The sequence below is a fragment of the Mesoplodon mirus genome (genome assembly GCF_964341445.2).
Source record: "Mesoplodon mirus genome assembly, chromosome: 20".
Taxonomy (NCBI): Eukaryota; Metazoa; Chordata; class Mammalia; order Artiodactyla; family Ziphiidae; genus Mesoplodon; species Mesoplodon mirus.
This window is the reverse complement of record NC_138996.1, coordinates 3,465,572-3,492,590: the sequence shown is the minus strand read 5'-3', so window position 1 is coordinate 3,492,590 and position 27,019 is coordinate 3,465,572.

Here is a 27,019-nt window from a genome sequence, read left to right as displayed (position 1 = left end):
TAGGGTTAGGGTTAGGGGTAGGGTTAGGGTAGGTGTTAGGGCACGAGTTAGTGTTAGTGTATGGGTTATGATTAGGGTATGGGTTAGGGTAAGGTGTAGGGTTGGGGTTAGGTTTAGGTTTAGGGCTAGTGTTAGGGTTAGCGAATAGGTAACATTAGAGTACAGGTGAGCGTATGGAAATGAGTTAGGGTCAGGGTTCGTGTTAGGGCACAGGTTAGTGTTAGTTTAAGGATTAGGATTAGTGTACATGTTAGAGTTATGTGTAGGGTTGGGCTTTGGTTTAGGGTTAGGTTTAGACCTAGGGTTAGGGTTAGTGAATGGTAAGATTTAGGGTTAAGGCGTGGGTATGGAAAAGTGTAAGGGTCAGGGTAAATATTAGGGCACGGATTAGTGTTAGTGTACGGGTTAGAATTAGGGTACGGGTTAGGCTAATGGATAGGGTTGGCGTTCTGTTTAGTGTTAGGGCTAGGGTTAGGGTTAGCGAACGAGTAAGGTTTAGGTTACAGGTGAGGGTAAGGAAATGTTTTAGTGTCAAAGTAAGTGTGAGGGAATGGGTTAGTGTTAGTGTATGCATTAAGATTAGTGTACATGTTAGGGTAAGGTGTAGGGTTGTAGTTAGATTTAGCTTTAGGGCTAGGGTTAGGGTTAGCAAACGGTAAGATTTAGGGTACAGGAGAGAGTAGGGTAAAGAGTTAGAGGCAGGGTACGTGTCAGGGCATGGATTAGTGTTTGTGTACGGGATAGGATTAGGGTACGGTTTATGGTAAGGTGTTGGGTTGGTGTTAGGGCTTGGTTTAGGGGTATGTTTCGGGTTTGTGAACGGTAAAGTTTAGGGTACAGGTGAGGGTACAGAAAAGTGTTAGGCTCAGGTTACGTTTCAGGGCATGGATTAGTATTAGTGTACTGGTTAGGATTACGGTATGGGTTAGGGTAATGGGTAGGGTTGGGTTTAGGGTTAGGTTTAGGGCTATGGTTAGGGTTAGCGAAATGTAAGGTTTAGGTTACAGGTGATGGTCCAGAAACGTGTTAGGATCAGGGTACATGTTAGGGCACGGATTAGTGTTAGGGTACTGGTTAGGATTGGGTACGCGTTAGGGTAAGGTTTAGGGATGGGGTAAGGTTTACGTTTAGGTCTAGGGTTAAGGATAGCAAACGGTATGGTTTAGGGTACAGGTGAGTGTACAGAAAAGTGTTACGGTCAGGGTACCTGTTAGGGCACGTGTAGTGTTAGTGTATGGGTTAGGATTAGGGTACGGGTTAGGGAAAGGTGTATGGTTGAGGTTAGGGTTAAGTTTAGGGCTAGGGTTAGGGTTAGCGAACAGGTAAGTTTTATGGTACATGAGTGTACGGAAACGTGTTAGTGTCAAAGTACGTGTGAGGGCATTGCATAATTTTGGTGTACGGGTTAAGATTAGTGTACGGGTTAGGGTATGGTGTAGGGTTGGTGTTAGCATTATGTTTAGGGCTAAGGTTATGGTTAGCGAACCAGTAAGGTTTAGGGTACAGGTGAGGGTACGGAAAACTTTTAGGGTCAGGGTATATGTTAGGACACCTGTTAGTGTTAGTGTACGTGTCAGGATTAGCGTACAGTTTAGGGTAAGGTGTGGGGTTGTGGTTAGGGTTAGGTTTAGGGCTAGGCTTAGGGTTGGCGAACGGGTAAGTTTTAGGGTACAGTTGAGGGTACGGAAAAGCGTTTGGGTCAGGTTATGTGTTAGGAAACGTGTTAGTGTTAATGTATGGTTAGGATTAGGGTATGGGTTAGGGTAATGGTTAGGGTTGGCGTTAGGGTTAGGGATAGGCTTAGCGAACGGTTAAGGCTTATGGTACATGTGAGTGTATGGAGACGTGTTAGTGTCAAATTACATGTGAGGGCATGGGTTAGTGTTAGTGTAGGGGTTAAAAATAGGGTACGGGTTAGAATAAGGTGTAGGGTTGGTGTTAGGGTTAGATTTAAGTCTACAGTTAGGGTTAGCTAACAATTAGGTTTAGCGTACAGCTGAGGGTATGGAAAAGTGTTATGGTCAGGGTACGTTTCAGGGCACTGGTTAGTGTTAGTGTACGGTTTAGGATTAGTGTATGGGTTAGGGTAAGATGTAGGGTTGGCGTTAGGTTTAGGTTTAGAGCTCGGGTTAGGGTTAGCGACCGGGTAATTTTTAGGTTACAGGGGAGGGTACGGAAATGTTTTAGGGTCAAAATACATATGCGGGAATGGGTTAGTGTTAGTTTAAGGTTTAAGATTAGTGTACGTGTTAGGGTAAGGTGTAGGGTTGGAGTTAGATTTAGCTTTAGGGCTAGGGTTAGGGTTAGCGAAATGTAAGGCTTAGAGTACAGGTGAGGGTACAGAAAAGTGTTACGGTCTGTGTACGTGTCAGGGCATGGATTAGTATTAGGGTACGGGTTAGGATTACAGTACGGATCAGGGTTAGGTGTAGGATTGGGGTTAGGGTTAGTGTTAGGGTTAGGGTTAGCGAATAGGTAATATTTAGGGTACAGGTAAGCATATGGAAACGAGTTAGGGTCAGGCTTGGTGTTAGGGCACAGGTTAGTGTTATTGTACGGATTAGGATTAGGGTATGGGTTAGGATTTTGTGTAGGCTTGTGGATAGTGTTAGGCTTAGACCTAGAGTAAGTGTTAGCGAACAGGTAAGGTTTACGGTACACAGGAGGGTAAGGAAAGGTGTTAGTGTCAAAGTACATGTGAGGGAATTGCTTAATTTTGGTGTATGGGTTAGGATCAGTGTATGGGTTAGGGTATGGTGTCAGGTTGGTGTTAGCGTTCTGTTTAGGGAAAGGGCTAGGTTTAGTGAACGGTAAGATTTAGGGTACTGGAGAGGATACGGAAAAGTGTTAGGGTCAGGGTACGTGTTAGGGCACGGGTTAGTGTTAGTGTACGGGTTAGGATTAGGGTATGGGTTAGGGAAAGGTGTAGGGTTGGGGTTATGTTTAGGTGTAGGGGTGGGGTTAGGGTTAGCGAATAGGTAACATTTAGGGTACAGGTGAGCTTATGGAAACAAGTTAGGGTCAGGGTTCATGTTAGGGCACAGGTTAGTGTTAGTGTATGGATTAGGGTACGGGTTAGGGTTAGGTGTAGGGTTGGGGTTAGGGTTAGGTTTAGACATAGGGTTAGTGTTAGCGAATGGTAAGATTTAGGGTACAGGAGTGGGTATGGAAAAGTGTTAGGGTCAGGGTGCGTGTTAGGGCATGGATTAGTGTTAGTGTATGGGTAAGGATTAGGGTACGGGTTAGGGAAATGGGTAGGGTTGGTGTTATGGTTAGGGTTAGGCCTACAGTTAGAGTTAGCAAACGGGTAACCTTTACGGTACACGGGAGGGTACGGAAATGTGTTAGTGTCAAAGTACATGTGAGGGCATGGGTTAGTTTTTTTGTACGGGTTAAGTTTAGTGTACGGGTTAGGGTATGCTGTAAGGTTGGTGTTAGGGTTATGTTTAGGGCTAGGGTTAGGGTTAGTGAACGGTAAGATTTTGGGTACAGGAGAGGATACGGAAAAGTGTTCGGGTCAAGGTACGTGTTAGGACATGGGTTAGTGATAGTGTATGGGTTGGGATTAGGGTACGGGTTAGGGTAAGTAGTAGGGTTGGCGTTAGGGTTAGGGCTAGGGCTAGGGCTAGGGTTAGGGTTAGCGAATGGGTAAGGTTTAGGGTACCGGTGAGGTTATGGAAAAGCGTTAGGGTCAGGGTACATGTCAGGGCATGGCTTAGTAGTAGTATACTGGTTAGGATTAGGGTACGGTTTAGGTAAGGTTTAGGGTTGGGCTTAGGGTTAGCTTTATGGCTAGGGTTAGGGTTAGCCAAATGTCAGGTTTAGGGTACAGGTGATGGTACAGAAAAGTGTTAGGGTTTGTGTATGTGTTAGGACACGTGTCAGTGTTAGTGTATGGCTTAGGATTAGCTTACGGGTTAGGGTAAGGTGTACGGTTGGGGTTTCGTCTAGGTTTAGGGTTAGGGCTAGCGAACGGTAAGGTTTAGGGTACAGGTGAGGTTACGGAAAAGTGTTAGGGTCAGTGTACGTGTTAGGGCAGGGGTTAGTGTGGGTTTACAGGTTAGGATTAGGGTACGGGTTAGGGTAATTGGTAGGGTTGGCGTTATGGTTAGTGTTAGGGGTAGGGTTAAGTATAGTGAACGGGTAAGGTTTAGGTTACAGCTGACCATACGGAAATGTTTTATTGTCAAAGTACGTGTGTGGTATTGCGTTAGTATTAGTGTATGGGTTAAGATTAGTGTATGTGTTAGGAGTAGGTTTGTAGTTAGGTTTAGGTTTGGGGCTACGGTTATGGTTAACAAATGGTAAAGTTTAGGGTTAGTGTTAGGGTTAGGGTTAGGGGTAGGGTTAGGGTAGGTGTTAGGGCACGAGTTAGTGTTAGTGTATGGGTTATGATTAGGGTATGGGTTAGGGTAAGGTGTAGGGTTGGGGTTAGGTTTAGGTTTAGGGCTAGTGTTAGGGTTAGCGAATAGGTAACATTAGAGTACAGGTGAGCGTATGGAAATGAGTTAGGGTCAGGGTTCGTGTTAGGGCACAGGTTAGTGTTAGTTTAAGGATTAGGATTAGTGTACATGTTAGAGTTATGTGTAGGGTTGGGCTTTGGTTTAGGATTAGGTTAAGACCTAGGGTTAGGGTTAGTGAATGGTAAGATTTAGGGTTAAGGCGTGGGTATGGAAAAGTGTAAGGGTCAGGGTAAATATTAGGGCACGGATTAGTGTTAGTGTACGGGTTAGAATTAGGGTACGGGTTAGGCTAATGGATAGGGTTGGCGTTATGTTTAGTGTTAGGGCTAGGGTTAGGGTTAGCGAACGAGTAAGGTTTAGGTTACAGGTGAGGGTAAGGAAATGTTTTAGTGTCAAAGTAAGTGTGAGGGAATGGGTTAGTGTTAGTGTATGCATTAAGATTAGTGTACATGTTAGGGTAAGGTGTAGGGTTGTAGTTAGATTTAGCTTTAGGGCTAGGGTTAGGGTTAGCAAACGGTAAGATTTAGGGTACAGGAGAGAGTAGGGTAAAGAGTTAGAGGCAGGGTACGTGTCAGGGCATGGATTAGTGTTTGTGTACGGGATAGGATTAGGGTACGGTTTATGGTAAGGTGTTGGGTTGGTGTTAGGGCTTGGTTTAGGGGTATGTTTCGGGTTTGTGAACGGTAAAGTTTAGGGTACAGGTGAGGGTACAGAAAAGTGTTAGGCTCAGGTTACGTTTCAGGGCATGGATTAGTATTAGTGTACTGGTTAGGATTACGGTATGGGTTAGGGTAATGGGTAGGGTTGGGTTTAGGGTTAGGTTTAGGGCTATGGTTAGGGTTAGCGAAATGTAAGGTTTAGGTTACAGGTGATGGTCCAGAAACGTGTTAGGATCAGGGTACATGTTAGGGCACGGATTAGTGTTAGGGTACTGGTTAGGATTGGGTACGCGTTAGGGTAAGGTTTAGGGATGGGGTAAGGTTTACGTTTAGGTCTAGGGTTAAGGATAGCAAACGGTATGGTTTAGGGTACAGGTGAGTGTACAGAAAAGTGTTACGGTCAGGGTACCTGTTAGGGCACGTGTAGTGTTAGTGTATGGGTTAGGATTAGGGTACGGGTTAGGGAAATGTGTATGGTTGAGGTGAGGGTTAAGTTTAGGGCTAGGGTTAGGGTTAGCGAACAGGTAAGTTTTATGGTACATGAGTGTACGGAAACGTGTTAGTGTCAAAGTACGTGTGAGGGCATTGCATAATTTTGGTGTACGGGTTAAGATTAGTGTACGGGTTAGGGTATGGTGTAGGGTTGGTGTTAGCATTATGTTTAGGGCTAAGGTTATGGTTAGCGAACCAGTAATGTTTAGGGTACAGGTGAGGGTACGGAAAACTTTTAGGGTCAGGGTATATGTTAGGACACCTGTTAGTGTTAGTGTACGTGTCAGGATTAGCGTACAGTTTAGGGTAAGGTGTGGGGTTGTGGTTAGGGTTAGGTTTAGGGCTAGGCTTAGGGTTGGCGAACGGGTAAGTTTTAGGGTACAGTTGAGGGTACGGAAAAGCGTTTGGGTCAGGTTATGTGTTAGGAAACGTGTTAGTGTTAATGTATGGTTAGGATTAGGGTATGGGTTAGGGTAATGGTTAGGGTTGGCGTTAGGGTTAGGGATAGGCTTAGCGAACGGTTAAGGCTTATGGTACATGTGAGTGTATGGAGACGTGTTAGTGTCAAATTACGTGTGAGGGCATGGGTTAGTGTTAGTGTAGGGGTTAAAAATAGGGTACGGGTTAGAATAAGGTGTAGGGTTGGTGTTAGGGTTAGATTTAAGTCTACAGTTAGGGTTAGCTAACAATTAGGTTTAGCGTACAGCTGAGGGTATGGAAAAGTGTTATGGTCAGGGTACGTTTCAGGGCACTGGTTAGTGTTAGTGTACGGTTTAGGATTAGTGTATGGGTTAGGGTAAGATGTAGGGTTGGCGTTAGGTTTAGGTTTAGAGCTCGGGTTAGGGTTAGCGACCGGGTAATTTTTAGGTTACAGGGGAGGGTACGGAAATGTTTTAGGGTCAAAATACATATGCGGGAATGGGTTAGTGTTAGTTTAAGGTTTAAGATTAGTGTACGTGTTAGGGTAAGGTGTAGGGTTGGAGTTAGATTTAGCTTTAGGGCTAGGGTTAGGGTTAGCGAAATGTAAGGCTTAGGGTACAGGTGAGGGTACAGAAAAGTGTTACGGTCTGTGTACGTGTCAGGGCACGGATTAGTATTAGGGTACGGGTTAGGATTACAGTACGGATCAGGGTTAGGTGTAGGATTGGGGTTAGGGTTAGTGTTAGGGTTAGGGTTAGCGAATAGGTAATATTTAGGGTACAGGTAAGCATATGGAAACGAGTTAGGGTCAGGCTTGGTGTTAGGGCACAGGTTAGTGTTATTGTACGGATTAGGATTAGGGTATGGGTTAGGATTTTGTGTAGGCTTGTGGATAGTGTTAGGCTTAGACCTAGGGTAAGTGTTAGCGAACAGGTAAGGTTTACGGTACACAGGAGGGTAAGGAAAGTTGTTAGTGTCAAAGTACATGTGAGGGAATTGCTTAATTTTGGTGTATGGGTTAGGATCAGTGTATGGGTTAGGGTATGGTGTCAGGTTGGTGTTAGCGTTCTGTTTAGGGAAAGGGCTAGGTTTAGCGAACGGTAAGATTTAGGGTACTGGAGAGGATACGGAAAAGTGTTAGGGTCAGGGTACGTGTTAGGGCACGGGTTAGTGTTAGTGTACGGGTTAGGATTAGGGTATGGGTTAGGGAAAGGTGTAGGGTTGGGGTTATGTTTAGGTGTAGGGGTGGGGTTAGGGTTAGCGAATAGGTAACATTTAGGGTACAGGTGAGCTTATGGAAACAAGTTAGGGTCAGGGTTCATGTTAGGGCACAGGTTAGTGTTAGTGTATGGATTAGGGTACGGGTTAGGGTTAGGTGTAGGGTTGGGGTTAGGGTTAGGTTTAGACATAGGGTTAGGGTTAGCGAATGGTAAGATTTAGGGTACAGGAGTGGGTATGGAAAAGTGTTAGGGTCAGGGTGCGTGTTAGGGCATGGATTAGTGTTAGTGTATGGGTAAGGATTAGGGTACGGGTTAGGGAAATGGGTAGGGTTGGTGTTATGGTTAGGGTTAGGCCTACAGTTAGAGTTAGCAAACGGGTAAGGTTTACGGTACACGGGAGGGTACGGAAATGTGTTAGTGTCAAAGTACATGTGAGGGCATGGGTTCGTTTTTTTGTACGGGTTAAGTTTAGTGTACGGGTTAGGGTATGCTGTAAGGGTGGTGTTAGCGTTATGTTTAGGGCTAGGGTTAGGGTTAGTGAACGGTAAGATTTTGGGTACAGGAGAGGATACGGAAAAGTGTTCGGGTCAAGGTACGTGTTAGGACATGGGTTAGTGATAGTGTATGGGTTGGGATTAGGGTACGGGTTAGGGTAAGTAGTAGGGTTGGCGTTAGGGTTAGAGCTAGGGCTAGGGCTAGGGTTAGGGTTAGCGAGTGGGTAAGGTTTAGGGTACCGGTGAGGTTATGGAAAAGCGTTAGGGTCAGGGTACATGTCAGGGCATGGCTTAGTAGTAGTATACTGGTTAGGATTAGGGTACGGTTTAGGTAAGGTTTAGGGTTGGGCTTAGGGTTAGCTTTATGGCTAGGGTTAGGGTTAGCCAAATGTCAGGTTTAGGGTACAGGTGATGGTACAGAAAAGTGTTAGGGTTTGTGTATGTGTTAGGACACGTGTCAGTGTTAGTGTATGGCTTAGGATTAGCTTACGGGTTAGGGTAAGGTGTACGGTTGGGGTTTCGTCTAGGCTTAGGGTTAGGGTTAGCGAACGGTAAGGTTTAGGGTACAGGTGAGGTTACGGAAAAGTGTTAGGGTCAGGGTACGTGTTAGGGCAGGGGTTAGTGTGGGTTTACAGGTTAGGATTAGGGTACGGGTTAGGGTAATTGGTAGGGTTGGCGTTATGGTTAGTGTTAGGGGTAGGGTTAAGTTTAGTGAACGGGTAAGGTTTAGGTTACAGCTGACCATATGGAAATGATTTATTGTCAAAGTACGTGTGTGGTATTGCGTTAGTGTTAGTGTATGGGTTAAGATTAGTGTATGTGTTAGGAGTAGGTTTGTAGTTAGGTTTAGGTTTGGGGCTACGGTTATGGTTAACAAATTGTAAAGTTTAGGGTTAGTGTTAGGGTTAGGGTTAGGGGTAGGGTTAGGGTAGGTGTTAGGGCACGAGTTAGTGTTAGTGTATGGGTTATGATTAGGGTATGGGTTAGGGTAAGGTGTAGGGTTGGGGTTAGGTTTAGGTTTAGGGCTAGTGTTAGGGTTAACGAATAGGTAACATTAGAGTACAGGTGAGCATATGGAAATGAGTTAGGCTCAGGGTTCGTGTTAGGGCACAGGTTAGTGTTAGTTTAAGGATTAGGATTAGTGTACATGTTAGAGTTAGGTGTAGGGTTGGGCTTGGGTTTAGGGTTAGGTTTAGACCTAGGGTTAGGGTTAGTGAATGGTAAGATTTAGGGTTCAGGCGTGGGTATGGAAAAGTGTAAGGGTCAGGGGAAATGTTAGGGCACGGATTAGTGTTAGTGTACGGGTTAGAATTAGGGTACGGGTTAGGCTAATGGATAGGGTTGGCGTTCTGTTTAGTGTTAGGGCTAGGGTTAGGGTTAGCGAACGAGTAAGGTTTAGGTTACAGGTGAGGGTAAGGAAATGTTTTAGTGTCAAAGTAAGTGTGAGGGAATGGGTTAGTGTTAGTGTATGCATTAAGATTAGTGTACATGTTAGGGTAAGGTGTAGGGTTGTAGTTAGATTTAGCTTTAGGGCTAGGGTTAGGGTTAGCAAACGGTAAGATTTAGGGTACAGGAGAGAGTAGGGTAAAGAGTTAGAGGCAGGGTACGTGTCAGGGCATGGATTAGTGTTTGTGTACGGGATAGGATTAGGGTACGGTTTATGGTAAGGTGTTGGGTTGGTGTTAGGGCTTGGTTTAGGGGTATGTTTCGGGTTTGTGAACGGTAAAGTTTAGGGTACAGGTGAGGGTACAGAAAAGTGTTAGGCTCAGGTTACGTTTCAGGGCATGGATTAGTATTAGTGTACTGGTTAGGATTACGGTATGGGTTAGGGTAATGGGTAGGGTTGGGTTTAGGGTTAGGTTTAGGGCTATGGTTAGGGTTAGCGAAATGTAAGGTTTAGGTTACAGGTGATGGTCCAGAAACGTGTTAGGATCAGGGTACATGTTAGGGCACGGATTAGTGTTAGGGTACTGGTTAGGATTGGGTACGCGTTAGGGTAAGGTTTAGGGATGGGGTAAGGTTTACGTTTAGGTCTAGGGTTAAGGATAGCAAACGGTATGGTTTAGGGTACAGGTGAGTGTACAGAAAAGTGTTACGGTCAGGGTACCTGTTAGGGCACGTGTAGTGTTAGTGTATGGGTTAGGATTAGGGTACGGGTTAGGGAAATGTGTAGGGTTGAGGTTAGGGTTAAGTTTAGGGCTAGGGTTAGGGTTAGTGAACAGGTAAGTTTTATGGTACATGAGTGTACGGAAACGTGTTAGTGTCAAAGTACGTGTGAGGGCATTGCATAATTTTGGTGTACAGGTTAAGATTAGTGTACGGGTTAGGGTATGGTGTAGGGTTGGTGTTAGCATTATGTTTAGGGCTAAGGTTATGGTTAGCGAACCAGTAAGGTTTAGGGTACAGGTGAGGGTACGGAAAACTTTTAGGGTCAGGGTATATGTTAGGACACCTGTTAGTGTTAGTGTACGTGTCAGGATTAGCGTACAGTTTAGGGTAAGGTGTGGGGTTGTGGTTAGGGTTAGGTTTAGGGCTAGGCTTAGGGTTGGCGAACGGGTAAGTTTTAGGGTACAGTTGAGGGTATGGAAAAGCGTTTGGGTCAGGTTATGTGTTAGGAAACGTGTTAGTGTTAATGTATGGTTAGGATTAGGGTATGGGTTAGGGTAATGGTTAGGGTTGGCGTTAGGGTTAGGGATAGGCTTAGCGAACGGTTAAGGCTTATGGTACATGTGAGTGTATGGAGACGTGTTAGTGTCAAATTACGTGTGAGGGCATGGGTTAGTGTTAGTGTAGGGGTTAAAAATAGGGTACGAGTTAGAATAAGGTGTAGGGTTGGTGTTAGGGTTAGATTTAAGTCTACAGTTAGGGTTAGCTAACAATTAGGTTTAGCGTACAGCTGAGGGTATGGAAAAGTGTTATGGTCAGGGTACGTTTCAGGGCACTGGTTAGTGTTAGTGTACGGTTTAGGATTAGTGTATGGGTTAGGGTAAGATGTAGGGTTGGCGTTAGGTTTAGGTTTAGAGCTCGGGTTAGGGTTAGCGACCGGGTAATTTTTAGGTTACAGGGGAGGGTACGGAAATGTTTTAGGGTCAAAATACATATGCGGGAATGGGTTAGTGTTAGTTTAAGGTTTAAGATTAGTGTACGTGTTAGGGTAAGGTGTAGGGTTGGAGTTAGATTTAGCTTTAGGGCTAGGGTTAGGGTTAGCGAAATGTAAGGCTTAGGGTACAGGTGAGGGTACAGAAAAGTGTTACGGTCTGTGTACGTGTCAGGGCACGGATTAGTATTAGGGTACGGGTTAGGATTACAGTACGGATCAGGGTTAGGTGTAGGATTGGGGTTAGGGTTAGTGTTAGGGTTAGGGTTAGCGAATAGGTAATATTTAGGGTACAGGTAAGCATATGGAAACGAGTTAGGGTCAGGCTTGGTGTTAGGGCACAGGTTAGTGTTATTGTACGGATTAGGATTAGGGTATGGGTTAGGATTTTGTGTAGGCTTGTGGATAGTGTTAGGCTTAGACCTAGGGTAAGTGTTAGCGAACAGGTAAGGTTTACGGTACACAGGAGGGTAAGGAAAGTTGTTAGTGTCAAAGTACATGTGAGGGAATTGCTTAATTTTGGTGTATGGGTTAGGATCAGTGTATGGGTTAGGGTATGGTGTCAGGTTGGTGTTAGCGTTCTGTTTAGGGAAAGGGCTAGGTTTAGCGAACGGTAAGATTTAGGGTACTGGAGAGGATACGGAAAAGTGTTAGGGTCAGGGTACGTGTTAGGGCACGGGTTAGTGTTAGTGTACGGGTTAGGATTAGGGTATGGGTTAGGGAAAGGTGTAGGGTTGGGGTTATGTTTAGGTGTAGGGGTGGGGTTAGGGTTAGCGAATAGGTAACATTTAGGGTACAGGTGAGCTTATGGAAACAAGTTAGGGTCAGGGTTCATGTTAGGGCACAGGTTAGTGTTAGTGTATGGATTAGGGTACGGGTTAGGGTTAGGTGTAGGGTTGGGGTTAGGGTTAGGTTTAGACATAGGGTTAGGGTTAGCGAATGGTAAGATTTAGGGTACAGGAGTGGGTATGGAAAAGTGTTAGGGTCAGGGTGCGTGTTAGGGCATGGATTAGTGTTAGTGTATGGGTAAGGATTAGGGTACGGGTTAGGGAAATGGGTAAGGTTGGTGTTATGGTTAGGGTTAGGCCTACAGTTAGAGTTAGCAAACGGGTAAGGTTTACGGTACACGGGAGGGTACGGAAATGTGTTAGTGTCAAAGTACATGTGAGGGCATGGGTTCGTTTTTTTGTACGGGTTAAGTTTAGTGTACGGGTTACGGTATGCTGTAAGGTTGGTGTTAGCATTATGTTTAGGGCTAGGGTTAGGGTTAGTGAACGGTAAGATTTTGGGTACAGGAGAGGATACGGAAAAGTGTTCGGGTCAAGGTACGTGTTAGGACATGGGTTAGTGATAGTGTATGGGTTGGGATTAGGGTACGGGTTAGGGTAAGTAGTAGGGTTGGCGTTAGGGTTAGAGCTAGGGCTAGGGCTAGGGTTAGGGTTAGCGAAAGGGTAAGGTTTAGGGTACCGGTGAGGTTATGGAAAAGCGTTAGGGTCAGGGTACATGTCAGGGCATGGCTTAGTAGTAGTATACTGGTTAGGATTAGGGTACGGTTTAGGTAAGGTTTAGGGTTGGGCTTAGGGTTAGCTTTATGGCTAGGGTTAGGGTTAGCCAAATGTCAGGTTTAGGGTACAGGTGATGGTACAGAAAAGTGTTAGGGTTTGTGTATGTGTTAGGACACGTGTCAGTGTTAGTGTATGGCTTAGGATTAGCTTACGGGTTAGGGTAAGGTGTACGGTTGGGGTTTCGTCTAGGCTTAGGGTTAGGGTTAGCGAACGGTAAGGTTTAGGGTACAGGTGAGGTTACGGAAAAGTGTTAGGGTCAGGGTACGTGTTAGGGCAGGGGTTAGTGTGGGTTTACAGGTTAGGATTAGGGTACGGGTTAGGGTAATTGGTAGGGTTGGCGTTATGGTTAGTGTTAGGGGTAGGGTTAAGTTTAGTGAACGGGTAAGGTTTAGGTTACAGCTGACCATATGGAAATGATTTATTGTCAAAGTATGTGTGTGGTATTGCGTTAGTGTTAGTGTATGGGTTAAGATTAGTGTATGTGTTAGGAGTAGGTTTGTAGTTAGGTTTAGGTTTGGGGCTACGGTTATGGTTAACAAATGGTAAAGTTTAGGGTTAGTGTTAGGGTTAGGGTTAGGGGTAGGGTTAGGGTAGGTGTTAGGGCACGAGTTAGTGTTAGTGTATGGGTTATGATTAGGGTATGGGTTAGGGTAAGGTGTAGGGTTGGGGTTAGGTTTAGGTTTAGGGCTAGTGTTAGGGTTAACGAATAGGTAACATTAGAGTACAGGTGAGCATATGGAAATGAGTTAGGCTCAGGGTTCGTGTTAGGGCACAGGTTAGTGTTAGTTTAAGGATTAGGATTAGTGTACATGTTAGAGTTAGGTGTAGGGTTGGGCTTGGGTTTAGGGTTAGGTTTAGACCTAGGGTTAGGGTTAGTGAATGGTAAGATTTAGGGTTCAGGCGTGGGTATGGAAAAGTGTAAGGGTCAGGGTAAATGTTAGGGCACGGATTAGTGTTAGTGTACGGGTTAGAATTAGGGTACGGGTTAGGCTAATGGATAGGGTTGGCGTTATGTTTAGTGTTAGGGCTAGGGTTAGGGTTAGCGAACGAGTAAGGTTTAGGTTACAGGTGAGGGTAAGGAAATGTTTTAGTGTCAAAGTAAGTGTGAGGGAATGGGTTAGTGTTAGTGTATGCATTAAAATTAGTGTACATGTTAGGGTAAGGTGTAGGGTTGTAGTTAGATTTAGCTTTAGGGCTAGGGTTAGGGTTAGCAAACGGTAAGATTTAGGGTACAGGAGAGAGTAGGGTAAAGAGTTAGAGGCAGGGTACGTGTCAGGGCATGGATTAGTGTTTGTGTACGGGATAGGATTAGGGTACGGTTTATGGTAAGGAGTTGGGTTGGTGTTAGGGCTTGGTTTAGGGGTATGTTTCGGGTTTGTGAATGGTAAAGTTTAGGGTACAGGTGAGGGTACAGAAAAGTGTTAGGCTCAGGTTACGTTTCAGGGCACGGATTAGTATTAGTGTACTGGTTAGGATTACGGTATGGGTTAGGGTAATGGGTAGGGTTGGGTTTAGGGTTTGGTTTAGGGCTATGGTTAGGGCTAGCGAAATGTGAGGTTTAGGTTACAGGTGATGGTCCAGAAACGTGTTAGGATCAGGGTACATGTTAGGGCACGGATTAGTGTTAGGGTACTGGTTAGGATTGGGTATGTGTTAGGGTAAGGTTTAGGGATGGGGTAAGGTTTACGTTTAGGTCTATGGTTAAGGATAGCAAACGGTATGGTTTAGGGTACAGGTGAGTGTACAGAAAAGTGTTATGGTCAGGGTACCTGTTAGGGCACGTGTAGTTTTAGTGTATGGGTTAGGATTAGGGTACGGGTTAGGGAAATGTGTAGGGTTGAGGTTAGGGTTAAGTTTAGGGCTAGGGTTAGTGTTAGCGAACAGGTAAGTTTTATGGTACATGAGTGTACGGAAACGTGTTAGTGTCAAAGTACGTGTGAGGGCATTGCATAATTTTGGTGTACGGGTTAAGATTTGTGTACGGGTTAGGGTATGGTGTAGGGTTGGTGTTAGCATTATGTTTAGGGCTAAGGTTACGGTTAGCGAACCAGTAAGGTTTAGGGTACAGGTGAGGGTACGGAAAACTTTTAGGGTCAGGGTATATGTTAGGACACCTGTTAGTGTTAGTGTACATGTCAGGATTAGCGTAGAGTTTAGGGTAAGGTGTGGGGTTGTGGTTAGGGTTAGGTTTAGGGCTAGGCTTAGGGTTGGCGAACGGGTAAGTTTTAGGGTACAGTTGAGGGTACGGAAAAGCGTTTGGGTCAGGTTATGTGTTAGGAAACGTGTTAGTGTTAATGTGTGGTTAGGATTAGGGTATGGGTTAGGGTAATGGTTAGGGTTGGCGTTAGGGTTAGGGATAGGCTTAGCGAACAGTTAAGGCTTATGGTACATGTGAGTGTATGGAGACGTGTTAGTGTCAAATTACGTGTGAGGGCATGGGTTAGTGTTAGTGTAGGGGTTAAAAATAGGGTACGGGTTAGAATAAGGTGTAGGGTTGGTGTTAGGGTTAGGTTTAAGTCTACAGTTAGGGTTAGCTAACGATTAGGTTTAGCGTACAGCTGAGGGTATGGAAAAGTGTTATGGTCAGGGTACGTTTCAGGGCACTGGTTAGTGTATGGTTTAGGAGTAGTGTATGGGTTAGGGTAAGAGGTAGGGTTGGCGTTAGGGTTAGGTTTAGAGCTAGGGTTAGGGTTAGCGACCGGGTAATTATTAGGTTACAGGGGAGGGTACGGAAATGTTTTAGGGTCAAAATACATATGCGGGAATGGGTTAGTGTTAGTTTAAGGTTTAAGATTAGTGTACGTGTTAGGGTAAGGTGTAGGGTTGGAGTTAGATTTAGCTTTAGGGCTAGGGTTAGGGTTAGCGAAATGTAAGGCTTAGGGTACAGGTGAGGGTACAGAAAAGTGTTACGGTCTGTGTACGTGTCAGGGCACGGATTAGTATTAGGGTACGGGTTAGGATTACAGTACGGATCAGGGTTAGGTGTAGGATTGGGGTTAGGGTTAGTGTTAGGGTTAGGGTTAGCGAATAGGTAATATTTAGGGTACAGGTAAGCATATGGAAAGGAGTTAGGGTCAGGCTTGGTGTTAGGGCACAGGTTAGTGTTATTGTACGGATTAGGATTAGGGTATGGGTTAGGATTTTGTGTAGGCTTGTGGATAGTGTTAGGCTTAGACCTAGGGTAAGTGTTAGCGAACAGGTAAGGTTTACGGTACACAGGAGGGTAAGGAAAGTTGTTAGTGTCAAAGTACATGTGAGGGAATTGCTTAATTTTGGTGTATGGGTTAGGATCAGTGTATGGGTTAGGGTATGGTGTCAGGTTGGTGTTAGCGTTCTGTTTAGGGAAAGGGCTAGGTTTAGCGAACGGTAAGATTTAGGGTACTGGAGAGGATACGGAAAAGTGTTAGGGTCAGGGTACGTGTTAGGGCACGGGTTAGTGTTAGTGTATGGGTTAGGATTAGGGTATGGGTTAGGGAAAGGTGTAGGGTTGGGGTTATGTTTAGGTGTAGGGGTGGGGTTAGGGTTAGAGAATAGGTAACATTTAGGGTACAGGTGAGCTTATGGAAACAAGTTAGGGTCAGGGTTCATGTTAGGGCACAGGTTAGTGTTAGTGTATGGATTAGGGTACGGGTTAGGGTTAGGTGTAGGGTTGGGGTTAGGGTTAGGTTTAGACATAGGGTTAGGGTTAGCGAATGGTAAGATTTAGGGTACAGGAGTGGGTATGGAAATGTGTTAGGGTCAGGGTGCGTGTTAGGGCATGGATTAGTGTTAGTGTATGGGTAAGGATTAGGGTACGGGTTAGGGAAATGGGTAGGGTTGGTGTTATGGTTAGGGTTAGGCCTACAGTTAGAGTTAGCAAACGGGTAAGGTTTACGGTACACGGGAGTGTACGGAAATGTGTTAGTGTCAAAGTACATGTGAGGGCATGGGTTAGTTTTTTTGTACGGGTTAAGTTTAGTGTACGGGTTAGGGTATGCTGTAAGGTTGGTGTTAGGGTTATGTTTAGGGCTAGGGTTAGGGTTAGTGAACGGTAAGATTTTGGGTACAGGAGAGGATACGGAAAAGTGTTCGGGTCAAGGTACGTGTTAGGACATGGGTTAGTGATAGTGTATGGGTTGGGATTAGGGTACGGGTTAGGGTAAGTAGTAGGGTTGGCGTTAGGGTTAGAGCTAGGGCTAGGGCTAGGGTTAGGGTTAGCGAGTGGGTAAGGTTTAGGGTACCGGTGAGGTTATGGAAAAGCGTTAGGGTCAGGGTACATGTCAGGGCATGGCTTAGTAGTAGTATACTGGTTAGGATTAGGGTACGGTTTAGGTAAGGTTTAGGGTTGGGCTTAGGGTTAGCTTTATGGCTAGGGTTAGGGTTAGCCAAATGTCAGGTTTAGGGTACAGGTGATGGTACAGAAAAGTGTTAGGGTTTGTGTATGTGTTAGGACACGTGTCAGTGTTAGTGTATGGCTTAGGATTAGCTTACGGGTTAGGGTAAGGTGTACGGTTGGGGTTTCGTCTAGGCTTAGGGTTAGGGTTAGCGAACGGTAAGGTTTAGGGTACAGGTGAGGTTACGGAAAAGTGTTAGGGTCAGGGTACGTGTTAGGGCAGGGGTTAGTGTGGGTTTACAGGTTAGGATTAGGGTACGGGTTAGGGTAATTGGTAGGGTTGGCGTTATGGTTAGTGTTAGGGGTAGGGTTAAGTTTAGTGAACGGGTAAGGTTTAGGTTACAGCTGACCATATGGAAATGATTTATTGTCAAAGTACGTGTGTGGTATTGCGTTAGTGTTAGTGTATGGGTTAAGATTAGTGTATGTGTTAGGAGTAGGTTTGTAGTTAGGTTTAGGTTTGGGGCTACAGTTATGGTTAACAAATGGTAAAGTTTAGGGTTAGTGTTAGGGTTAGGGTTAGGGGTAGGGTTAGGGTAGGTGTTAGGGCACGAGTTAGTGTTAGTGTATGGGTTATGATTAGGGTATGGGTTAGGGTAAGGTGTAGGGTTGGGGTTAGGTTTAGGTTTAGGGCTAGTGTTAGGGTTAACGAATAGGTAACATTAGAGTACAGGTGAGCATATGGAAATGAGTTAGGCTCAGGGTTCGTGTTAGGGCACAGGTTAGTGTTAGTTTAAGGATTAGGATTAGTGTACATGTTAGAGTTAGGTGTAGGGTTGGGCTTGGGTTTAGGGTTAGGTTTAGACCTAGGGTTAGGGTTAGTGAATGGTAAGATTTAGGGTTCAGGCGTGGGTATGGAAAAGTGTAAGGGTCAGGGTAAATGTTAGGGCACGGATTAGTGTTAGTGTACGGGTTAGAATTAGGGTACGGGTTAGGCTAATGGATAGGGTTGGCGTTCTGTTTAGTGTTAGGGCTAGGGTTAGGGTTAGCGAACGAGTAAGGTTTAGGTTACAGGTGAGGGTAAGGAAATGTTTTAGTGTCAAAGTAAGTGTGAGGGAATGGGTTAGTGTTAGTGTATGCATTAAGATTAGTGTACATGTTAGGGTAAGGTGTAGGGTTGTAGTTAGATTTAGCTTTAGGGCTAGGGTTAGGGTTAGCAAACGGTAAGATTTAGGGTACAGGAGAGAGTAGGGTAAAGAGTTAGAGGCAGGGTACGTGTCAGGGCATGGATTAGTGTTTGTGTACGGGATAGGATTAGGGTACGGTTTATGGTAAGGTGTTGGGTTGGTGTTAGGGCTTGGTTTAGGGGTATGTTTCGGGTTTGTGAACGGTAAAGTTTAGGGTACAGGTGAGGGTACAGAAAAGTGTTAGGCTCAGGTTACGTTTCAGGGCATGGATTAGTATTAGTGTACTGGTTAGGATTATGGTATGGGTTAGGGTAATGGGTAGGGTTGGGTTTAGGGTTAGGTTTAGGGCTATGGTTAGGGTTAGCGAAATGTAAGGTTTAGGTTACAGGTGATGGTCCAGAAACGTGTTAGGATCAGGGTACATGTTAGGGCACGGATTAGTGTTAGGGTACTGGTTAGGATTGGGTACGCGTTAGGGTAAGGTTTAGGGATGGGGTAAGGTTTACGTTTAGGTCTAGGGTTAAGGATAGCAAACGGTATGGTTTAGGGTACAGGTGAGTGTACAGAAAAGTGTTACGGTCAGGGTACCTGTTAGGGCACGTGTAGTGTTAGTGTATGGGTTAGGATTAGGGTACGGGTTAGGGAAATGTGTAGGGTTGAGGTTAGGGTTAAGTTTAGGGCTAGGGTTAGGGTTAGCGAACAGGTAAGTTTTATGGTACATGAGTGTACGGAAACGTGTTAGTGTCAAAGTACGTGTGAGGGCATTGCATAATTTTGGTGTACAGGTTAAGATTAGTGTACGGGTTAGGGTATGGTGTAGGGTTGGTGTTAGCATTATGTTTAGGGCTAAGGTTATGGTTAGCGAACCAGTAAGGTTTAGGGTACAGGTGAGGGTACGGAAAACTTTTAGGGTCAGGGTATATGTTAGGACACCTGTTAGTGTTAGTGTACGTGTCAGGATTAGCGTACAGTTTAGGGTAAGGTGTGGGGTTGTGGTTAGGGTTAGGTTTAGGGCTAGGCTTAGGGTTGGCGAACGGGTAAGTTTTAGGGTACAGTTGAGGGTACGGAAAAGCGTTTGGGTCAGGTTATGTGTTAGGAAACGTGTTAGTGTTAATGTATGGTTAGGATTAGGGTATGGGTTAGGGTAATGGTTAGGGTTGGCGTTAGGGTTAGGGATAGGCTTAGCGAACGGTTAAGGCTTATGGTACATGTGAGTGTATGGAGACGTGTTAGTGTCAAATTACGTGTGAGGGCATGGGTTAGTGTTAGTGTAGGGGTTAAAAATAGGGTACGGGTTAGAATAAGGTGTAGGGTTGGTGTTAGGGTTAGATTTAAGTCTACAGTTAGGGTTAGCTAACAATTAGGTTTAGCGTACAGCTGAGGGTATGGAAAAGTGTTATGGTCAGGGTACGTTTCAGGGCACTGGTTAGTGTTAGTGTACGGTTTAGGATTAGTGTATGGGTTAGGGTAAGATGTAGGGTTGGCGTTAGGTTTAGGTTTAGAGCTCGGGTTAGGGTTAGCGACCGGGTAATTTTTAGGTTACAGGGGAGGGTACGGAAATGTTTTAGGGTCAAAATACATATGCGGGAATGGGTTAGTGTTAGTTTAAGGTTTAAGATTAGTGTACGTGTTAGGGTAAGGTGTAGGGTTGGAGTTAGATTTAGCTTTAGGGCTAGGGTTAGGGTTAGCGAAATGTAAGGCTTAGGGTACAGGTGAGGGTACAGAAAAGTGTTACGGTCTGTGTACGTGTCAGGGCACGGATTAGTATTAGGGTACGGGTTAGGATTACAGTACGGATCAGGGTTAGGTGTAGGATTGGGGTTAGGGTTAGTGTCAGGGTTAGGGTTAGCGAATAGGTAATATTTAGGGTACAGGTAAGCATATGGAAACGAGTTAGGGTCAGGCTTGGTGTTAGGGCACAGGTTAGTGTTATTGTACGGATTAGGATTAGGGTATGGGTTAGGATTTTGTGTAGGGTTTTGGATAGTGTTAGGCTTAGACCTAGGGTAAGTGTTAGCGAACAGGTAAGGTTTACGGTACACAGGAGGGTACGGAAACGTGTTAGTGTCAAAGTATATGTGAGGGAATTGCTTAATTTTGGTGTATGGGTTAAGATCAGTGTATGCGTTAGGGTATGGTGTCAGGTTGGTGTTAGCGTTCTGTTTAGGGAAAGGGCTAGGTTTAGCGAACGGTAAGATTTAGGGTACTGGAGAGGATACGGAAAAGTGTTAGGGTCAGGGTAGGTGTTAGGGCACGGGTTAGTGTTAGTGTACGGGTTAGGATTAGGGTATGGGTTAGGGAAAGGTGTAGGGTTGGGGTTATGTTTAGGTGTAGTGCTGGGGTTAGGGTTAGCGAATAGGTAACATTTAGGGTACAGGTGAGCTTATGGAAACAAGTTAGGGTCAGGGTTCATGTTAGGGCACAGGTTAGTGTTAGTGTATGGATTAGGGTACGGGTTAGGGTTAGGTGTAGGGTTGGGGTTAGGGTTAGGTTTAGACATAGGGTTAGGGTTAGCGAATGGTAAGATTTAGGGTACAGGAGTGGGTATGGAAATGTGTTAGGGTCAGGGTGCGTGTTAGGGCATGGATTAATGTTAGTGTATGGGTAAGGATTAGGGTACGGGTTAGGGAAATGGGTAGGGTTGGTGTTATGGTTAGGGTTAGGCCTACAGTTAGAGTTAGCAAACGGGTAAGGTTTACGGTACACGGGAGGGTACGGAAATGTGTTAGTGTCAAAGTACATGTGAGGGTATGGGTTAGTTTTTTTGTACGGGTTAAGTTTAGTGTACGGGTTAGGGTATGCTGTAAGGTTGGTGTTAGCGTTATGTTTAGGGCTAGGGTTAGGGTTAGTGAACGGTAAGATTTTGGGTACAGGAGAGGATACGGAAAAGTGTTCGGGTCAAGGTACGTGTTAGGACATGGGTTAGTGATAGTGTATGGGTTGGGATTAGGGTACGGGTTAGGGTAAGTAGTAGGGTTGGCGTTAGGGTTAGGGCTAGGGCTAGGGCTAGGGTTAGGGTTAGCGAATGGGTAAGGTTTAGGGTACCGGTGAGGTTATGGAAAAGCGTTAGGGTCAGGGTACATGTCAGGGCATGGCTTAGTAGTAGTATACTGGTTAGGATTAGGGTACAGTTTAGGTAAGGTTTAGGGTTGGGCTTAGGGTTAGCTTTATGGCTAGGGTTAGGGTTAGCCAAAAGTCAGGTTTAGGGTACAGGTGATGGTACAGAAAAGTGTTAGGGTTTGTGTATGTGTTAGGACATGTGTCAGTGTTAGTGTATGGCTTAGGATTAGCTTACGGGTTAGGGTAAGGTGTACGGTTGGGGTTTCGTCTAGGTTTAGGGTTAGGGTTAGTGAACGGTAATGTTTAGGGTACAGGTGAGGTTACGGAAAAGTGTTAGGATCAGGGTACGTGTTAGGGCAGGGCTTAGTGTGGGTTTACAGGTTAGGATTAGGGTACGGGTTAGGGTAATTGGTAGGGTTGGCGTTATGGTTAGTGTTAGGGGTAGGGTTAAGTTTAGTGAACGGGTAAGGTTTAGGTTACAGCTGACCATACGGTAATGTTTTATTGTCAAAGTACGTGTGTGGTATTGCGTTAGTGTTAGTGAATGGGTTAAGATTAGTGTATGTGTTAGGAGTAGGTTTGTAGTTAGGTTTAGGTTTGGGGCTACGGTTATGGTTAACAAATGGTAAAGTTTAGGGTTAGTGTTAGGGTTAGGGTTAGGGGTAGGGTTAGGGTAGGTGTTAGGGCACGAGTTAGTGTTAGTGTATGGGTTATGATTAGGGTATGGGTTAGGGAAAGGTGTAGGGTTGGGGTTAGGTTTAGGTTTAGGGCTAGTGTTAGGGTTAGCGAATAGGTGACATTAGAGTACAGGTGAGCGTATGGAAATGAGTTAGGGTCAGGGTTCGTGTTAGGGCACAGGTTAGTGTTAGTTTAAGGATTAGGATTAGTGTACATGTTAGAGTTATGTGTAGGGTTGGGCTTTGGTTTAGGGTTAGGTTTAGACCTACGGTTAGGGTTAGTGAATGGTAAGATTTAGGGTTAAGGCGTGGGTATGGAAAAGTGTAAGGGTCAGGGTAAATGTTAGGGCACGGATTAGTGTTAGTGTACGGGTTAGAATTAGGGTACGGGTTAGGCTAATGGATAGGGTTGGCGTTCTGTTTAGTGTTAGGGCTAGGGTTAGGGTTAGCGAACGAGTAAGGTTTAGGTTACAGGTGAGGGTAAGGAAATGTTTTAGTGTCAAAGTAAGTGTGAGGGAATGGGTTAGTGTTAGTGTATGCATTAAGATTAGTGTACATGTTAGGGTAAGGTGTAGGGTTGTAGTTAGATTTAGCTTTAGGGCTAGGGTTAGGGTTAGCAAACGGTAAGATTTAGGGTACAGGAGAGAGTAGGGTAAAGAGTTAGAGGCAGGGTACGTGTCAGGGCATGGATTAGTGTTTGTGTACGGGATAGGATTAGGGTACGGTTTATGGTAAGGTGTTGGGTTGGTGTTAGGGCTTGGTTTAGGGGTATGTTTCGGGTTTGTGAACGGTAAAGTTTAGGGTACAGGTGAGGGTACAGAAAAGTGTTAGGCTCAGGTTACGTTTCAGGGCATGGATTAGTATTAGTGTACTGGTTAGGATTACGGTATGGGTTAGGGTAATGTGTAGGGTTGGGTTTAGGGTTAGGTTTAGGGCTATGGTTAGGGTTAGTGAAATGTAAGGTTTAGGTTACAGGTGATGGTCCAGAAACGTGTTAGGATCAGGGTACATGTTAGGGCACGGATTAGTGTTAGGGTACTGGTTAGGATTGGGTACACGTTAGGGTAAGGTTTAGGGATGGGGTAAGGTTTACGTTTAGGTCTATGGTTAAGGATAGCAAACGGTATGGTTTAGGGTACAGGTGAGTGTACAGAAAAGTGTTACAGTCAGGGTACCTGTTAGGGCACGTGTAGTGTTAGTGTATGGGTTAGGATTAGGGTACGGGTTAGGGAAATGTGTAGGGTTGAGGTTAGGGTTAAGTTTAGGGCTAGGGTTAGGGTTAGCGAACAGGTAAGTTTTATGGTACATGAGTGTACGGAAACGTGTTAGTGTCAAAGTACGTGTGAGGGCATTGCATAATTTTGGTGTACGGGTTAAGATTAGTGTACGGGTTAGGGTATGGTGTAGGGTTGGTGTTAGCATTATGTTTAGGGCTAAGGTTACGGTTAGCGAACCAGTAAGGTTTAGGGTACAGTTGAGGGTACGGAAAACTTTTAGGGTCAGGGTATATGTTAGGACACCTGTTAGTGTTAGTGTACGTGTCAGGATTAGCGTACAGTTTAGGGTAAGGTGTGGGGTTGTGGTTAGGGTTAGGTTTAGGGCTAGGCTTAGGGTTGGCGAACGGGTAAGTTTTAGGGTACAGTTGAGGGTACGGAAAAGCGTTTGGGTCAGGTTATGTGTTAGGAAACGTGTTAGTGTTAATGTATGGTTAGGATTAGGGTATGGGTTGGTAATGGTTAGGGTTGGCGTTAGGGTTAGGGATAGGCTTAGCGAACGGTTAAGGCTTATGGTACATGTGAGTGTATGGAGACGTGTTAGTGTCAAATTACGTGTGAGGGCATGGGTTAGTGTTAGTGTAGGGGTTAAAAATAGGGTACGGGTTAGAATAAGGTGTAGGGTTGGTGTTAGGGTTAGATTTAAGTCTACAGTTAGGGTTAGCTAACAATTAGGTTTAGCGTACAGCTGAGGGTATGGAAAAGTGTTATGGTCAGGGTACGTTTCAGGGCACTGGTTAGTGTTAGTGTACGGTTTAGGATTAGTGTATGGGTTAGGGTAAGATGTAGGGTTGGCGTTAGGTTTAGGTTTAGAGCTCGGGTTAGGGTTAGCGACCGGGTAATTTTTAGGTTACAGGGGAGGGTACGGAAATGTTTTAGGGTCAAAATACATATGCGGGAATGGGTTAGTGTTAGTTTAAGGTTTAAGATCAGTGTACGTGTTAGGGTAAGGTGTAGGGTTGGAGTTAGATTTAGCTTTAGGGCTAGGGTTAGGGTTAGCGAAATGTAAGGCTTAGGGTACAGGTGAGGGTACAGAAAAGTGTTACGGTCTGTGTACGTGTCAGGGCACGGATTAGTATTAGGGTACGGGTTAGGATTACAGTACGGATCAGGGTTAGGTGTAAGATTGGGGTTAGGGTTAGTGTTAGGGTTAGGGTTAGCGAATAGGTAATATTTAGGGTACAGGTAAGCATATGGAAACGAGTTAGGGTCAGGCTTGGTGTTAGGGCACAGGTTAGTGTTATTGTACGGATTAGGATTAGGGTATGGGTTAGGATTTTGTGTAGGCTTGTGGATAGTGTTAGGCTTAGACCTAGGGTAAGTGTTAGCGAACAGGTAAGGTTTACGGTACACAGGAGGGTACGGAAACGTGTTAGTGTCAAAGTACATGTGAGGGAATTGCTTTATTTTGGTGTATGGGTTAAGATCAGTGTATGGGTTAGGGTATGGTGTCAGGTTGGTGTTAGCGTTCTGTTTAGGGAAAGGGCTAGGTTTAGCGAACGGTAAGATTTAGGGTACTGGAGAGGATACGGAAAAGTTTTAGGGTCAGGGTACGTGTTAGGGCACGGGTTAGTGTTAGTGTACGGGTTAGGATTAGGGTATGGGTTAGGGAAAGGTGTAGGGTTGGGGTTATGTTTAGGTGTAGGGGTGGGGTTAGGGTTAGCGAATAGGTAACATTTAGGGTACAGGTGAGCTTATGGAAACAAGTTAGGGTCAGGGTTCATGTTAGGGCACAGGTTAGTGTTAGTGTATGGATTAGGGTACGGGTTAGGGTTAGGTGTAGGGTTGGGGTTAGGGTTAGGTTTAGACATAGGGTTAGGGTTAGCGAATGGTAAGATTTAGGGTACAGGAGTGGGTATGGAAAAGTGTTAGGGTCAGGGTACGTGTTAGGGCATGGATTAGTGTTAGTGTATGGGTAAGGATTAGGGTACGGGTTAGGGAAATGGGTAGGGTTGGTGTTATGGTTAGGGTTAGGCCTACAGTTAGAGTTAGCAAACGGGTAAGGTTTACGGTACACGGGAGGGTACGGAAATGTGTTAGTGTCAAAGTACATGTGAGGGCATGGGTTAGTTTTTTTGTACGGGTTAAATTTAGTGTACGGGTTAGGGTATGCTGTAAGGTTGGTGTTAGCGTTATGTTTAGGGCTAGGGTTAGGGTTAGTGAACGGTAAGATTTTGGGTACAGGAGAGGATACGGAAAAGTGTTCGGGTCAAGGTACGTGTTAGGACATGGGTTAGTGATAGTGTATGGGTTGGGATTAGGGTACGGGTTAGGGTAAGTAGTAGGGTTGGCGTTAGGGTTAGGGCTAGGGCTAGGGCTAGGGTTAGGGTTAGCGAATGGGTAAGGTTTAGGGTACCGGTGAGGTTATGGAAAAGCGTTAGGGTCAGGGTACATGTCAGGGCATGGCTTAGTAGTAGTATACTGGTTAGGATTAGGGTACAGTTTAGGTAAGGTTTAGGGTTGGGCTTAGGGTTAGCTTTATGGCTAGGGTTAGGGTTAGCCAAAAGTCAGGTTTAGGGTACAGGTGATGGTACAGAAAAGTGTTAGGGTTTGTGTATGTGTTAGGACATGTGTCAGTGTTAGTGTATGGCTTAGGATTAGCTTACGGGTTAGGGTAAGGTGTACGGTTGGGGTTTCGTCTAGGTTTAGGGTTAGGGTTAGCGAACGGTAATGTTTAGGGTACAGGTGAGGTTACGGAAAAGTGTTAGGATCAGGGTACGTGTTAGGGCAGGGGTTAGTGTGGGTTTACAGGTTAGGATTAGGGTACGGGTTAGGGTAATTGGTAGGGTTGGCGTTATGGTTAGTGTTAGGGGTAGGGTTAAGTTTAGTGAACGGGTAAGGTTTAGGTTACAGCTGACCATACGGAAATGTTTTATTGTCAAAGTACGTGTGTGGTATTGCGTTAGTGTTAGTGTATGGGTTAAGATTAGTGTATGTGTTAGGAGTAGGTTTGTAGTTAGGTTTAGGTTTGGGGCTACGGTTATGGTTAACAAATGGTAAAGTTTAGGGTTAGTGTTAGGGTTAGGGTTAGGGGTAGGGTTAGGGTAGGTGTTAGGGCACGAGTTAGTGTTAGTGTATGGGTTATGATTAGGGTATGGGTTAGGGTAAGGTGTAGGGTTGGGGTTAGGTTTAGGTTTAGGGCTAGTGTTAGGGTTAGCGAATAGGTGACATTAGAGTACAGGTGAGCGTATGGAAATGAGTTAGGGTCAGGGTTCGTGTTAGGGCACAGGTTAGTGTTAGTTTAAGGATTAGGATTGGTGTACATGTTAGAGTTATGTGTAGGGTTGGGCTTTGGTTTAGGGTTAGGTTTAGACCTAGGGTTAGGGTTAGTGAATGGTAAGATTTAGGGTTAAGGCGTGGGTATGGAAAAGTGTAAGGGTCAGGGTAAATGTTAGGGCATGGATTAGTGTTAGTGTACGGGTTAGAATTATGGTACGGGTTAGGCTAATGGATAGGGTTGGCGTTCTGTTTAGTGTTAGGGCTAGGGTTAGGGTTAGCGAACGAGTAAGGTTTAGGTTACAGGTGAGGGTAAGGAAATGTTTTTGTGTCAAAGTAAGTGTGAGGGAATGGGTTAGTGTTAGTGTATGCATTAAGATTAGTGTACATGTTAGGGTAAGGTGTAGGGTTGTAGTTAGATTTAGCTTTAGGGCTAGGGTTAGGGTTAGCAAACGGTAAGATTTAGGGTACAGGAGAGAGTAAGGTAAAGAGTTAGAGGCAGGGTATGTGTCAGGGCATGGATTAGTGTTTGTGTACGGGATAGGATTAGGGTACGGTTTATGGTAAGGTGTTGGGTTGGTGTTAGGGCTTGGTTTAGGGGTATGTTTCGGGTTTGTGAACGGTAAAGTTTAGGGTACAGGTGAGGGTACAGAAAAGTGTTAGGCTCAGGTTACGTTTCAGGGCATGGATTAGTATTAGTGTACTGGTTAGGATTACGGTATGGGTTAGGGTAATGGGTAGGGTTGGGTTTAGGGTTAGGTTTAGGGCTATGGTTAGGGTTAGTGAAATGTAAGGTTTAGGTTACAGGTGATGGTCCAGAAACGTGTTAGGATCAGGGTACATGTTAGGGCACGGATTAGTGTTAGGGTACTGGTTAGGATTG